We start from the raw sequence: 16001 nt of genomic DNA on the forward strand, positions 1-16001 counted from the left end.
CTCTGATTCCCAACCTCTGATTCCCCACCTCTGATTCCCCATATCTGATTCCCCGCCTCTGTTTGCCCGCCTCTAATTCCCCGCCTCTGTTTCCCCATATCTGATTCCACGCCTCTGAATCCCCGCCTCTGGTTCCCCGCCTCTGATTCGCTGCTTCTGATTCCCCATCTCTGATTCCGCACAGCTGATTCCCTGCCTCTGATTCCCCGCCTCTGACACCCCGCCTCTGATTCCCTGCCTCTGTTTCCCAACCTCTGATTCCCCATATCTGATTCCCCACCTCTGAATGCCCGCCTCTGGTTCCCCGCCTCTGATTCGCTGCCTCTGATTCCCCATCTCTGATTCCGCACATCTGATTCCCTGCCTCTGATTCCCCGCCTCTGATTCCCCATCTCTGATTCCCCACCTCTGAATCCGCGTGTCTGATACCCAGCCTCTGATACCTCGCCCCTGATTCCCCACCTCTGATTCCCCATATCTGATACCCCGCCCCTGTTTCTGCGCCTCTGATTCCCCGCCTCTGTTTCCCCATATCTGATTCGCCGCCTCTGATTCCCCAACTCTGATTCCCCGCCTCTGATTCCCCAGATCTGATTCCCCGTGTTTGATTCCCCGCGTCTGATTCCCCATCTCTGATTCCCGACCTCTGATTCCCGGCCTCTCATTCCCGGCCTCTGATTCCCGGCCTCTGATTCCCCGCCTCTGGTTCCCCGCCTCTGATTCGCTGCCTCTGTTTCCCAACCTCTGATTCCCCACCTCTGATTCCCCATATCTGATTCCCCAACTCTGTTTCCCCGCCTCAGGTTCCCCGCCTCTGATTCGCTGCCTCTGATTCCCCATCTCTGATTCCGCACATCTGATTCCCTGCCTCTGATTCCCCGCCTCTGATTCCCATCTCTGATTCCCCGCCTCTGAATCCCCGTGTCTGATACCCAGCCTCTGATACCCCGCCCCTGATTCCCCACCTCTGATTCCCCATATCTGATACCCCGCCTCTGTTTCTGCGCCTCTGATTCCCCGCCTCTGATTCCCCGCCTCTGCTTCCCCATATCTGATTCCCCGCCTCTGATTCCCCAGATCTGATTCCCCGTGTTTGATTCCCCGCCTCTGATTCGCCATCTCTGATTCCCGGCCTCTGATTCCCGGCCTCTCATTCCCGGCCTCTGATTCCCGGCCTCTGATTCCCCGCCTCTGGTTCCCCGCCTCTGATTCGCTGCCTCTGATTCCCCATCTCTGATTCCGCACATCTGATTCCCTGCCTCTGATTCCCCGCCTCTGACTCCCCGCCTCTGATTGTCTGCCTCTGTTTCCCAACCTCTGATTCCCCACCTCCGATTCCCCATATCTGATTCCCCACCTCTGTTTCCCTGCCTCTGATTCCCCACCTCTGTTTCCCCATATCTGATTCCCCGCCTCTGATTCCCCAACTCTGATTCCCCGCCTCTGATTCCCCAGCTATGATTTCCCACCTCTGATTCCCCGTGTTTGATTCCCTGCCTCTGATTCCCCGCCTCTGATTCCCCATCTCTGATTCACCGCCTTTGATTCGCCACCTCTGATTCCCCATATCTGATTGCCCACCTCTGTTTCCCTGCCTCTGATTCCCCGCCTCTGATTCTCCACATCTCATTCCCCGCCTCTGAATCCCCATCTCTGATTCCCGGACTCTGATTCCCAACCTCTGATTCCCGGCCTCTTATTCCCAGCATCTGATTCCAGGCCTCTGATTCCCCGCCTCTGATTCCCCAGCTCTGATTCCCGGCCTCTGATTCCCCATCTCTGATTCACCGCCTTTGATTCGCAACCTCTCATTCCCCATATCTGATTCCCCGCCTCTGTTTCCCCGCCTCTGATTCCCCGCCTCTGATTCCCCATATCTCATTCCCCGCCTCTAAATCCCCATCTCTGATTCCCTGCCTCTGATTCCCCATCTCTGATTCCGCACATCTGATTCCCTGCCTCTGATTCCCTACCTCTGATTCCCCATATCTGATTCCCCGCCTCTGTTTCCCCGCCTTTGATTCCCCGCCTCTGTTTCCCAATATCTAAGTCCCTGCCTCTGATTCCCCAACTCTGATTCCCCACCTCTGATTCCCCAGCTCTGATTCCCCGCCTCTGATTCCCCGCATCTGATTCCCTGCAACTGAATCCAAGCCTCTGATTCCCTGCCTCTGATTCCCAACCTCTGATTCCCAACCTCTGATTCCACACCTCTGATTCCCCATGTCTGATTCCCCGCCTCTGTTTCCCCGCCTCTGATTCCCCGCCTCTGATTCCCCATATCTCATTCCCCGCCTCTGATTCCGCATCTCTGATTCCCGGACTCTGATTCCCCACCTCTGATTCCCGGCCTCTTATTCCCGGCATCTGATTCCGGCCTCTGATTCCCGGCCTCTGATTCCCTGCTTCTGATTCTGATTCCCTGCCTCTGATTCCCCACCTCTGATTCCGCACATCTAATTCCCTGCCTCTGATTCCCCACCTCTGATTCCCCATATCTGATTCCCCGCCTCTGTTTCCCCGCCTCTGATTCCCCGCCTCTGTTTCCCCATATCTAAGTCCCCGCCTCTTATTCCCCAACTTTGATTCCCCACCTCTGATTCCCCAGCTCTGATTCCCCGCCTCTGATTCCCCGCATATGATTCCATGCATCTGATTCCCAGCCTCTGATTCCCAGCCTCTGATTCCCAACCTCTGATTCCCCACCTCTGATTCCATATATCTGATTCCCCGCCTCTGTTTCCCCGCCTCTGATTCCCCGCCTCTGTTTCCGCATATCTGATTCCCCGCCTGTGAATCCCCAACTCTGATTCCCTGCCTCTAATTTCCCATGTCTGATTCCCCGCCTCTGATTCCCCGCGTCTGATTACCGGCCTCTGATTCCCCGCCTCTGATTCCCCATCTCTGATTCACAACCTCTGATTCCCCACCTCTAATTCCCCATATCTGATTCCCCGCCTCTGTTTCCCCGCCTCTGATTCCCCACCTCTGATTCCCAATATCTGATTCCCCGCCTCTGATTCCCCACCTCTGATTCCCCGCCTCTGATTCGCCAGCTATGATTCCCCGCCTCTGATTCCCCGCGTCTGAATCCCTGCCTCTGATTCCCCGCCTCTGATTCCCCACCTCTGATTTCCCATATTTATTCCCTGCATCTGATTCCCCGCCTCTGATTCCCCAACTCTGATTCCCCGCCTCTGATTCCCCAGCTCTGATTCCCGGCCTCTGATTCCCCGTGTTTGATTCCCTGCCTCTGATTCCCGGCCTCTGATTCCCCATCTCTGATTCACCGCCTTTGATTCGCCACCTCTGATTCCCCAAATCTGATTCCCCGCCTCTGTTTCCCCGCCTCTGATTCCCCGCCTCTGATTCCCCGCGTCTGATTACCGGCCTCTGATTCCCCGCCTCTGATTCCCATCTCTGATTCACAACCTCTGATTCCCCACCTCTGATTCCCCATATCTGATTCCCCACCTCTGATTCCCGGCCTCTTATTCCCGGCATCTGATTCCGGCCTCTGATTCCCGGCCTCTGATTCCCTGCTTCTGATTCTGATTCCCTGCCTCTGATTCCCCATCTCTGATTCCACACATCTGATTCCCTGCCTCTGATTACCCCCCTCTGTTTCCCCGCCTCTGATTCCCCGCCTCTGTTTCCCAATATCTAAGTCCCCGCCTCTGATTCCCCAACTCTGATTCCCCACCTCTGATTCCCCAGCTCTGATTCCCCGCCTCTGATTCCCCGCATCTGATTCCCTGCATCTGATTCCAAGCCTCTGATTCCCTGCCTCTGATTCCCAACCTCTGATTCCCCACCTCTGATTCCCCATATCTGATTCCCCGCCTCTGTTTCCCCGCCTCTGATTCCCCACCTCTGTTTCCCCATATCTGATTCACGGCCTCTGATTCCCCGCCTCTGATTCCCCGCCTCTGATTCCCTGCCTCTGATTCCCCATCTCCGATTCCGCACATCTGATTCCCTGCCTCTGATTCCCCGCCTCTGATTCCCCACCTCTGATTCCCTGCCTCTGATTCCCAACCTCTGATTCCCCACCTCTGATTCCCCATATCTGATTCCCCGCCTCTGTTTCCCCGCCTCTGATTCCCCTCCTCTGATTCCCCAACTCTAATTCCCCGCCTCTGATTCCCCAGCTCTGATTCCCCGTGTTTGATTCCCTGCCTCTGATTCCCTGCCCTGATTCCCCATCTCTGTTTCACCGCCTTTGATTCGCCACCTCTGATTCCCCATATCTGACTCCCCGCCTCTGTTTCCCCGCCTCTGATTCCCTGCCTCTGATTCCCAACCTCTGATTCCACACCTCTGATTCCCCATATCTGATTCCCCGCCTCTGTTTCCCCGCCTCTGATTCCCTGCCCCTGTTTCCCCATATCTGATTCCCTGCCTCTGATTCCCCAACTCTGATTCCCCGCCTCTGATTCCCCAGCTCTGATTCCCCGCCTCTGATTTCCCGTGTTTGATTCCCTGCCTCTGATTCCCCGCCTCTGATTCCCCATCTCTGATTCACCGCCTTTGATTCGCCACCTCTGATTCCACATATCTGATTCCCCACCTCTGTTTCCCCGCCTCTGATTCCCCGCCTCTGATTCTCCATATCTCATTCCCCGCCTCTGAATCCCCATCTCTGATTCCCGGACTCTGATTCCCCACCTCTGATTCCCGGCCTCTTATTCCCAGCATCTGATTCCCGGCCTCTGATTCCCGGCCTCTGATTCCCCGCTTCTGATTCTGATTCCCTGCCTCTGATTCCCCATCTCTGATTCCGCACATCTGATTCCCTGCCTCTGATTCCCCACCTCTGATTCCCCATATCTGATTTCCCGCCTCTGTTTCCCCGCCTCTGATTCCCCGCCTCTGTTTCCCCATATCTAATTCCCAACCTCTGATGCCCCAACTCTGATTCCCTGCCTCTGATTCCCCGCGTTCTATTCCCTGCCTCTGATTCCCCGCCTGTGATTCCCCATCTCTGATTCACCACCTCTGATTCCCCACCTCTGATTCCCCATATCTAATTCCCCGCCTCTGTTTGCCCGCCTCTGATTCCCCGCCTCTGTTTCCCCATATCTGATTCCCCGCCTCTGAATCCCCAACTCTGATTCCCTGCCTCTGATTCCCCAGCTCTGATTCCCAGCCTTTGATTCCCCCCGTCTGATTCCCAGCCTCTGAATCCCCGTGTCTGATTTCCTGCCTCTGATTCCCCGCATCTGATTCCCCATCTCTGATTCACAGCCTCTGATTCCCCACCTCTGATTCCCCAGCTCTGATTCCCCGCCTCTGATTCCCCAACTCTGATTCCCCGCCTCTGATTCCCCAGCTCTGATTCCCCGCCTTTGATTTCCCGTGTTTGATTCCCTGCCTCTGATTCCCCGCCTCTGATTCCCCATCTCTGATTCAACGCCTTTGATTCGCCACCTCTGATTCCCCATATCTGATTCCTCGCCTCTGTTTCCCCGCCTCTGATTCCCCGCCTCTGTTTCCCAATATCTAAGTCCCCGCCTCTGATTCCCCAACTCTGATTCCCCACCTCTGATTCCCCAGCTCTGATTCCCCGCCTCTGATTCCCCGCATCTGATTCCCTGCATCTGATTCCAAGCCTCTGATTCCCTGCCTCTGATTCCCAACCTCTGATTCCCCACCTCTGATTCCCCATATCTGATTCCCCGCCTCTGTTTCCCCGCCTCTGATTCCCCACCTCTGTTTCCCCATATCTGATTCACGGCCTCTGATTCCCCGCCTCTGATTCCCCGCCTCTGATTCCCTGCCTCTGATTCCCCATCTCCGATTCCGCACATCTGATTCCCTGCCTCTGATTCCCCGCCTCTGATTCCCCACCTCTGATTCCCTGCCTCTGATTCCCAACCTCTGATTCCCCACCTCTGATTCCCCATATCTGATTCCCCGCCTCTGTTTCCCCGCCTCTGATTCCCCTCCTCTGATTCCCCAACTCTAATTCCCCGCCTCTGATTCCCCAGCTCTGATTCCCCGTGTTTGATTCCCTGCCTCTGATTCCCTGCCCTGATTCCCCATCTCTGTTTCACCGCCTTTGATTCGCCACCTCTGATTCCCCATATCTGACTCCCCGCCTCTGTTTCCCCGCCTCTGATTCCCTGCCTCTGATTCCCAACCTCTGATTCCACACCTCTGATTCCCCATATCTGATTCCCCGCCTCTGTTTCCCCGCCTCTGATTCCCTGCCCCTGTTTCCCCATATCTGATTCCCTGCCTCTGATTCCCCAACTCTGATTCCCCGCCTCTGATTCCCCAGCTCTGATTCCCCGCCTCTGATTTCCCGTGTTTGATTCCCTGCCTCTGATTCCCCGCCTCTGATTCCCCATCTCTGATTCACCGCCTTTGATTCGCCACCTCTGATTCCACATATCTGATTCCCCACCTCTGTTTCCCCGCCTCTGATTCCCCGCCTCTGATTCTCCATATCTCATTCCCCGCCTCTGAATCCCCATCTCTGATTCCCGGACTCTGATTCCCCACCTCTGATTCCCGGCCTCTTATTCCCAGCATCTGATTCCCGGCCTCTGATTCCCGGCCTCTGATTCCCCGCTTCTGATTCTGATTCCCTGCCTCTGATTCCCCATCTCTGATTCCGCACATCTGATTCCCTGCCTCTGATTCCCCACCTCTGATTCCAAATATCTGATTTCCCGCCTCTGTTTCCCCGCCTCTGATTCCCCGCCTCTGTTTCCCCATATCTAATTCCCAACCTCTGATGCCCCAACTCTGATTCCCTGCCTCTGATTCCTCGCGTTCTATTCCCTGCCTCTGATTCCCCGCCTGTGATTCCCCATCTCTGATTCACCACCTCTGATTCCCCACCTCTGATTCCCCATATCTAATTCCCCGCCTCTGTTTGCCCGCCTCTGATTTCCCGCCTCTGTTTCCCCATATCTGATTCCCCGCCTCTGAATCCCCAACTCTGATTCCCTGCCTCTGATTCCCCAGCTCTGATTCCCAGCCTTTGATTCCCCCCGTCTGATTCCCAGCCTCTGAATCCCCGTGTCTGATTTCCTGCCTCTGATTCCCCGCATCTGATTCCCCATCTCTGATTCACAGCCTCTGATTCCCCACCTCTGATTCCCCAGCTCTGATTCCCCGCCTCTGATTCCCCAACTCTGATTCCCCGCCTCTGATTCCCCAGCTCTGATTCCCCGCCTTTGATTTCCCGTGTTTGATTCCCTGCCTCTGATTCCCCGCCTCTGATTCCCCATCTCTGATTCAACGCCTTTGATTCGCCACCTCTGATTCCCCATATCTGATTCCTCGCCTCTGTTTCCCCGCCTCTGATTCCCTGCCTCTGATTCCCCATCTCTGATTCCCCATCTCTGATTCCCCAATTCTGATTCCCCTCCTCTGATTCCCCGTGTTTGATTCCTTGCCTCTGATTCCCGGCCTCTGATTCCCCATCTCTGATTCACCGCCTTTGATTCGCCACCTCTGATTCGCCATATCTGATCACCCGCCTCTGTTTCCCCGCCTCTGATTCCCCGCCTCTGATTCCCCATATCTCATTCCCCGCCTCTGAATCCCCATCTCTGATTCCCGGACTCTGATTCCCCACCTCTGATTTCCGGCCTTTTATTCCCGGCATCTGATTCCGGCCTCTGATTCCCGGCCTCTGATTCCCTGCTTCTGATTCTGATTCCCTGCCTTTGATTCCCCATCTCTGATTCCGCACATCTGATTCCCTGCCTCTGATTCCCCATCTCTGATTCCCCATATCTGATTCCCCGCCTCTGATTCCCTGCCTCTGTTTCCCAATATCTAAGTCCCCGCCTCTGATTCCCCAACTCTGATTCCCCACTTCTGATTCCCCAGCTCTGATTCCCCGCCTCTGATTCCCCGCATCTGATTCCCTGCATCTGATTCCAAGCCTCTGATTCCCTACCTCTGATTCCCAACCTCTGATTCCCCACCTCTGATTCCCCATATCTGATTCCCAGCCTCTGTTTCCCCGCCTCTGATTCCCCGCCTCTGTTTCCCCATATCTGATTCCCGGCCTCTGATTCCCCGCCTCTGATTCCCCGCCTCTGATTCCCTGCCTCTGATTCCCAACCTCTGATTCCCCACCTCTGATTCCCCGTGTTTGATTCCCCGCTTCTGTTTCCCCGCCTCTGATTCCCCGCCTCTGATTCCCCAACTCTAATTCCCCGCCTCTGATTCCCCATATCTGATTCCCCGCCTCTGTTTCCCCGCCTCTGATTCCCCGCCCCTGTTTCCCCATATCTGATTCCCTGCCTCTGATTCCCCAACTTTGATTCCCAGCCTCTGATTCCCCAGCTCTGATTCCCCGCCTCTGATTCCCCGTGTTTGATTCCCTGCCTCTGATTCCCCTCCTCTGATTCCCCATCTCTGATTCACCACCTTTGATTCGCCACCTCTGATTCCCCATATCTGATTCCCCACCTCTGTTTTCCCGCCTCTGATTCCCCGCCTCTGATTCTCCATATCTCATTCCCCGCCTCTGAATCCCCATCTCTGATTCCCGGACTCTGATTCCCCACCTCTGATTCCCGGCCACTTATTCCCAGCATCTGATTCCAGGCCTCTGATTCCCGGCCTCTGACTCCACGCTTCTGATTCTGATTCCCTGCCTCTGATTCCCCATCTCTGATTCCGCACATCTGATTACCTGCCTCTGATTCCCCACCTCTAATTCCCCATATCTGATCTCCCGCCTCTGATTCCCCGCATCCGATTCCCCATATCTGATTCCCCGCCTCTGTTTCCCCGCCCCTGATTCCCCGCCTCTGTTTCCCCATATCTGATTCCCCGCCTCTGATTCCCAACTATGATTCCCCGCCTCTGATTCCCCAGCTCTGATTCCCTGCCTCTGATTCCCCGCGTTCTATTCCCTGCCTCTGATTCCCCGCCTGTGATTCCCCATCTCTGATAAACCACCTCTGATTCCCCACCACTGATTCCCCATATCTAATTCCCCGCCTCTGTTTGCCCGCCTCTGATTCCCCGCCTCTGTTTCCCCATATCTGATTCCCCGCCTCTGAATCCCCAACTCTGATTCCCTGCCTCTGATTCCCCAGCTTCATTCCCCGCCTTTGATTCCCCCCGTCTGATTCCCAGCCTCTGAATCCCCGTGTCTGATAACCTGCCTCTGATTCCCCGCCTCTGATTCCCCATCTCAGATTCACCGCCTCTGATTCCCCACCTCTGATTCCCCATCTCTGATTCCGCACATCCGACTCCCTGCCTCTGATTCCCCGACTCTGATTCCCCACCTCTGATTCCCCAGCTCTGATTCCCCGCCTCTGATTCCCCAACTCTGATTCCCCGCCTCTGATTCCACAGCTCTGATTCCCCGCCTCTGATTCCCCGTGTTTGATCCCCTGCCTCTGATTCCCCGCCTCTGATTCCCCATCTCTGTTTCCCCGCCTCTGATTCCCCGCCTCTGATTCCCCATATCTCATTCCCCGCCTCTGATTCGCCAGCTATGATTCCCCGCCTCTGATTCCCCGCGTCTGATTCCCTGCCTCTGATTCCCCGCCTCTGATTCCACATCTCTGATTCACCACCTCTGATTCCACGCGTCTGATTCCCCGCCTCTGATTCCCCATCTCTGATTCCCCATCTCTAATTCCCCAATTCTGTTTCCCCGCCTCTGATTCCCCAGCTCTGATTCCTCGCCTCTGATTCCCTTCCTCTGATTCCCAACCTCTGATTCCCCAACTCTGATTTCCCATATTGATTCCCTGCGTCTGATTCCCCACCTCTGATTTCCCATATTGATTCCCTGCGTCTGATTCCCCGCCTCTGATTCCCCAACTCTGATTCCCCGCCTCTGATTCCCCAGCTCTGATTCCCCGCATCTGATTCCCCGTGTTTGATTCCCTGCCTCTGATTCCCGGCCTCTGATTCCCCATCTCTGATTCACCGCCTTTGATTCGCAACCTCTGATTCCCCATATCTGATTCCCCGCCTCTGTTTCTCCGCCTCTGATTCCCCGCCTCTGATTCCCCATATCTCATTCCCCGCCTCTAAATCCCCATCTCTGATTCCCGGACTCTGATTCCCCACCTCTGATTCCCGGCCTCTTATTCCCGGCATCTGATTCCGGCCTCTGATTCCCGGCCTCTGATTCCCTGCGTCTGATTCTGATTCCCTGCCTCTGATTCCCCATCTCTGATTCCGCACATCTGATTCCCTGCCTCTAATTCCCCACCTCTGATTCCCCATATCTGATTCCCCGCCTCTGTTTCCCCACCTTTGATTCCCCGCCTCTGTTTCCCAATATCTAAGTCCCCACCTCTGATTCCCCAACTCTGATTCCCCACCTCTGATTCCCCAGCTCTGATTCCCCGCCTCTGATTCCCCGCATCTGATTCCCTGCAACTGATTCCAAGCCTCTGATTCCCTGCCTCTGATTCCCAACCTCTGATTCCCAACCTCTGATTCCACACCTCTGATTCCCCATATCTGATTCCCCGCCTCAGTTTCCCCGCCTCTGATTCCCCGCCTCTGATTCCCCATATCCCATTCCCCGCCTCCAATTCCGCATCTCTGATTCCCAACCTCTGATTCCCCACCTCTGATTCCCCATATCTGATTCCCCGCCTCTGTTTCCCCGCCTCTGATTCCCCGCCTCTGTTTCCCCATATCTGATCCCCGCCTCTATTTGCCCGCCTCTGATTCCCCGCCTCTGTTTCCCCATATCAGATTCCCCGCCTCTGAATCCCTACCTCTGATTCCCTGCCTCTAATTTCCCATGTCTGATTCCCCGCCTCTGATTCCCCGCGTCTGATTACCGGCCTCTGATTCCCCGCCTCTGATTCCCCATCTCTGATTCACAACCTCTGATTCCACACCTCTGATTCCCCATATCTGATTCCCCGCCTCTGTTTCCCCGCCTCTGATTCCCCACCTCTGATTCCCAATATCTGATTCCCCGCCTCTGATTCCCCACCTCTGATTCCCCGCCTCTGATTCGCCAGCTATAATTCCCCGCCTCTGATTCCCCGCGTCTGATTCCCTGCCTCTGATTCCCCGCCTCTGATTCCACATCTCTGATTCACCACCGCTGATTCCCCGCGTCTGATTCCCCGCCTCTGATTCCCCATCTCTGATTCCCCATCTCTGATTCCCCAATTCTGATTCCCCGCCTCTGATTCCCCAGCTCTGATTCCTCGCCTCTGATTCCCTTCCTCTGATTCCCAACCTCTGATTCCCCACCTCTGATTTCCCATAATGATTCCCTGCGTCTGATTCCCCACCTCTGATTCCCCATATCTGATTCCCCGCCTCTGTTTCCCCGCCTCTGTTTCCCCGCCTCTGATTCCCCGCCTCTGTTTCCCCGTATCTGATCCCCGCCTCTATTTGCCCGCCTCTGATTCCCCGCCTCTGTTTCCCCATATCTGATTCCCCGCCTCTGAATCCCCAACTCTGATTCCCTGTCTCTAATTTCCCATGTCTGATTCCCCGCCTCTGATTCCCCGCGTCTGATTACCGGCCTCTGATTCCCCGCCTCTGATTCCCCATCTCTGATTCACAACCTCTGATTCCCCACCTCTGATTCCCCATATCTGATTCCCCGCCTCTGTTTCCCCGCCTCTGATTCCCCACCTCTGATTCCCAATATCTGATTCCCCGCCTCTGATTCCCCACCTCTGATTCCCCGCCTCTGATTCGCCAGCTATGATTCCCCGCCTCTGATTCCCCGCGTCTGTTTCCCTGCCTCTGATTCCCCGCCTCTGATTCCACATCTCTGATTCACCACCGCTGATTCCCCGCGTCTGATTCCCCGCCTCTGATTCCCCATCTCTGATTCCCCAATTCTGATTCCCCGCCTCTGATTCCCCAGCTCTGATTCCTCGCCTCTGATTCCCTTCCTCTGATTCCCAACCTCTGATTCCCCAACTCTGATTCCCCGCCTCTGATTCCCCAGCTCTGATTCCCCGCCTCTGATTCCCCGTGTTTGATTCCCTGCCTCTGATTCCCGGCCTCTGATTCCCCATCTCTGAATCACCGCCTTTGATTCGCCACCTCTGATTCCCCAAATCTGATTCCCCGCCTCTGTTTCCCCGCCTCTGATTCCCCGCCTCTGATTCCCCATATCTCATTCCCCGCCTCTGAATCCCCATCTCTGATTCCCGGACTCTGATTCCCCACCTCTGATTCCCGGCCTCTTATTCCCGGCATCTGATTCCGGCCTCTGATTCCCGGCTTCTGATTCCCTGCTTCTGATTCTGATTCCCTGCCTCTGATTCCCCATCTCTGATTCCGCACATCTGATTCCCTGCCTCTGATTACCCCCCTCTGTTTCCCCGCCTCTGATTCCCCGCCTCTGTTTCCCAATATCTAAGTCCCCGCCTCTGATTCCCCAACTCTGATTCCCCACCTCTGATTCCCCACCTCTGATTCCCCATATCTGATTCCCCGCCTCTGTTTCCCCGCCTCTGATTCCCCACCTCTGTTTCCCAATATCTGATTCCCGGCCTCTGATTCCCCGCTTCTGATTCCCCGCCTCTGATTCCCTGCCTCTGATTCCCCATCTCCGATTCCGCACATCTGATTCCCTGCCTCTGATTCCCCATCTCCGATTCCGCACATCTGATTCCCTGCCTCTGATTCCCCGCCTCTCATTCCCCGCCTCTGATTCCCTGCCTCTGATTCCCAACCTCTGATTCCCCACCTCTGATTCCCCATATCTGATTCCCCGCCTCTGTTTCCCCGCCTCTGATTCCCCTCCTCTGATTCCCCAACTCTAATTTCCCGCCTCTGATTCCCCAGCTCTGATTCCCCGTGTTTGATTCCCTGCCTCTGATTCCCTGCCCTGAATCACCATCTCTGTTTCACCACCTTTGATTCGCCACCTCTGATTCCCCATATCTGATTCCCCGCCTCTGTTTCCCCGCCTCTGATTCCCTGCCTCTGATTCCCAACCTCTGATTCCCCATATCTGATTCCCCGCCTCTCTTTCCGCGCCTCTGATTCCCCGCCTATGATTCCCAACCTCTGATTCCCCACCTCTGATTCCCCATATCTGATTCCCCGCCTCTGTTTCCCCGCCTCTGATTCCCCACCTCTGTTTCCCAATATCTGATTCCCGGCCTCTGATTCCCCGCTTCTGATTCCCCGCCTCTGATTCCCTGCCTCTGATTCCCCATCTCCGATTCCGCACATCTGATTCCCTGCCTCTGATTCCCCATCTCCGATTCCGCACATCTGATTCCCTGCCTCTGATTCCCCGCCTCTGATTCCCCGCCTCTGATTCCCTGCCTCTGATTCCCAACCTCTGATTCCCCACCTCTGATTCCCCATATCTGATTCCCCGCCTCTGTTTCCCCGCCTCTGATTCCCCTCCTCTGATTCCCCAACTCTAATTTCCCGCCTCTGATTCCCCAGCTCTGATTCCCCGTGTTTGATTCCCTGCCTCTGATTCCCTGCCCTGAATCCCCATCTCTGTTTCACCACCTTTGATTCGCCACCTCTGATTCCCCATATCTGATTCCCCGCCTCTGTTTCCCCGCCTCTGATTCCCTGCCTCTGATTCCCAACCTCTGATTCCCCATATCTGATTCCCCGCCTCTGTTTCCCCGCCTCTGATTCCCTGCCCCTGTTTCCCCATATCTGATTCCCTGCCTCTGATTCCCCAACTCAGATTCCCCGCCTCTGATTCCCCAGCTCTGATTCCCCGCCTCTGATTTCCCGTGTTTTATTCCCTGCCTCTGATTCCCCGCCTCTGATTCCCCATCTCTGATTCACCGCCTTTGATTCGCCACCTCTGATTCCACATATCTGATTCCCCACCTCTGTTTCCCCGCCTCTGATTCCCCGCCTCTGATTCTCCATATCTCATTCCCCGCCTCTGAATCCCCATCTCTGATTCCCGGACTCTGATTCCCCACCTCTGATTCCCGGCCTCTCATTCCCAGCATCTTATTCCCGGCCTCTGATTCCCGGCCTCTGATTCCCCGCTTCTGATTCTGATTCCCTGCCTCTGATTCCCCATCTCTGATTCCGCACATCTGATTCCCTGCCTCTGATTCCCCACCTCTGATTACCCATATCTGACTTCCCGCCTCTGTTTCCCCGCCTCTGATTCCCCGCCTCTGTTTCCCCATATCTAATTCCCAACCTCTGATGCCCCAACTCTGATTCCCCATATCTAATTCCCCGCCTCTGTTTGCCCGCCTCTGATTCCCCGCCTCTGTTTCCCCATATCTGATTCCCTGCCTCTGAATCCCCAACTCTGATTCCCTGCCTCTGATTCCCCAGCTCTGATTCCCCGCCTTTGATTCCCCCCGTCTGATTCCCAGCCTCTGAATCCCCGTGTCTGATTTCCTGCCTCTGATTCCCCACCTCTGATTCCCCATCTCTGATTCACAGCCTCTGATTCCCCACCTCTGATTCCCCATCTCTGATTCCGCACATCTGATTCCCTGCCTCTGATTCCCCGCCTCTGTTTCCCCATATCTAATTCCCAACCTCTGATGCCCCAACTCTGATTCCCTGCCTCTGATTCCCAGCGTTCTATTCCCTGCCTCTGATTCCCCGCCTGTGATTCCCCATCTCTGATTCACCACCTCTGATTCCCCACCTCTGATTCCCCATATCTAATTCCCTGCCTCTGAATCCCCAACTCTGATTCCCTGCCTCTGATTCCCCAGCTCAGATTCCCCGCCTTTGATTCCCCCCGTCTGATTCCCAGCCTCTGAATCCCCGTGTCTGATTTCCTGCCTCTGATTCCCCACCTCTGATTCCCCATCTCTGATTCACAGCCTCTGATTCCCCACCTCTGATTCCCCATCTCTGATTCCGCACATCTGATTCCCTGCCTCTGATTTCCCGACTCTGATCCCCACCTCTGATTCCCAACCTCTGATTCCCCACCTCTGAATCCCCATATCTGATTTCCTGCCTCTGTTTCCCCGCCTCTGATTCCCTGCCTCTGTTTCCCCACCTCTGATTCCCCGCCTCTGTTTCCCCATATCTGATTCACCACCTCTGATTCCCCACCTCTGATTCCCCATATCTAATTCCCTGCCTCTGAATCCCCAACTCTGATTCCCTGCCTCTGATTCCCCAGCTCAGATTCCCCGCCTTTGATTCCCCCCGTCTGATTCCCAGCCTCTGAATCCCCGTGTCTGATTTCCTGCCTCTGATTCCCCACCTCTGATTCCCCATCTCTGATTCACAGCCTCTGATTCCCCACCTCTGATTCCCCATCTCTGATTCCGCACATCTGATTCCCTGCCTCTGATTTCCCGACTCTGATCCCCACCTCTGATTCCCAACCTCTGATTCCCCACCTCTGAATCCCCATATCTGATTCCCTGCCTCTGATTCCCCGCCTCTGATTCCCCATATCTGATTCCCCATATCTGATTCCCCGCCTCTGATTCCCCGCCTCTGTTTCCCCATATCTGATTCCCCACCTCTGATTCCCCATATCTGATTCCCCGCCTCTCTTTCCGCGCCTCTGATTCCCCGCCTCTGATTCCCCATATCTGATTCCCCGCCTCTGTTTCCCCATATCTAATTCCCCGACTCTGATTCCCAAACTCTGATTCCCCAGCTCTGATTCCCCGCCTCTGATTCCCCGCATCTGATTCCCTGCATCTGATTCAAAGCCTCTGATTCCCTGCCTCTGATTCCCAACCTCTGATTCCCCACCTCTGATTCCCCATATCTGATTCCCAGCCTCTGTTTCCCCGCCTCTGATTCCCCGCCTCTGTTTCCCCATATCTGATTCCCGGCCTCTGATTCCCCGCCTCTGATTCCCCGCCTCTGATTCCCTGCCTCTGATTCCCCATCTCCGATTCCGCACATCTGATTCCCTGCCTCTGATTCCCCGCCTCTGATTCCCCGCCTCTGATTCCCTGCCTCTGATTCCCAACCTCTGATTCCCCACCTCTGATTCCCCGTGTTTGATTACCCGCTTCTGTTTCCCCGCCTCTGATTCCCCGCCTCTGATTCCCCAACTCTAATTCCCCGCCTCTGATTCCCCATGTCTGATT

This window comes from Narcine bancroftii, unplaced genomic scaffold (genome assembly GCF_036971445.1).
Source record: "Narcine bancroftii isolate sNarBan1 unplaced genomic scaffold, sNarBan1.hap1 Scaffold_159, whole genome shotgun sequence".
Taxonomy (NCBI): domain Eukaryota; kingdom Metazoa; phylum Chordata; class Chondrichthyes; order Torpediniformes; family Narcinidae; genus Narcine; species Narcine bancroftii.